The sequence below is a fragment of the Mesitornis unicolor genome, unplaced genomic scaffold (assembly GCF_000695765.1).
Source record: "Mesitornis unicolor isolate BGI_N332 unplaced genomic scaffold, ASM69576v1 scaffold25478, whole genome shotgun sequence".
NCBI lineage: Eukaryota > Metazoa > Chordata > Aves > Mesitornithiformes > Mesitornithidae > Mesitornis > Mesitornis unicolor.
Window position 1 is genome coordinate 23,549 of NW_010201586.1, and position 786 is coordinate 24,334.

A 786-nucleotide genomic window follows, 5' to 3' on the forward strand; every position below is an offset into this window, starting at 1 on the left:
AGCTGCATTTGCTCCATGCTCCCTTTACTGGGATACAATCCAACAGAAATTGCACAGGAACCCACAGGCTACATTGCCTATGTGCAGGACTTCATGGGGCCCATGGGTTTTTCCTCTCCTCTTGAAGTCTTTACTGCAAGAGATATTTTCTGAGATTTTCCTCGCAGACGATACTGTGTAGCCTATCTTGATCAAGCCTGCTCCTCAGTTTGGGAATGTTTCTTTTAAATTATTTCCTATTTTTAATATCCACCTTAATTTTTTTCCAAAAGATTTTGAAAAATTGGTTGTACTTGTCACGACACTGTAAGTATTTAATATGCAGGTCTGTGTGTTCACTTTCAAGGCACACATCAGCCCATTGTCACAGCACAAGCCAGCTGTTTATGAGATGTGGTAACAATTCTGCCAAGACTCAGTAACTAGCCTCGGAAAAAGGAAAGTCAAACAAATGGAGTGTGAACTATCACAGGCAATGTGTGGAGTGGTAATTTAGAAGGACAGAAGGAGATGTGAAGAGTAATTAGCCAAATAAACAAAAACACAAGACAAATCATTTGTGCATCACAACCTGAAATCAATGAACAAAGGGAGCACCTGAGGTCCTGAAAAGCATTGGAAGGAGCTAAAGGAGAGATTCTTGCATCTCTCCCACAGATAATTTTATTTAGGAGATATGTGCATCAATGAATTTTGAGATAAAGCAAAAGAAAGGGAAAAAAAAGACAAAGAGACGAGATTAAGGAAATCCAGAAGAAAGTGACTGAACCCCTATTTTGTTCAGCA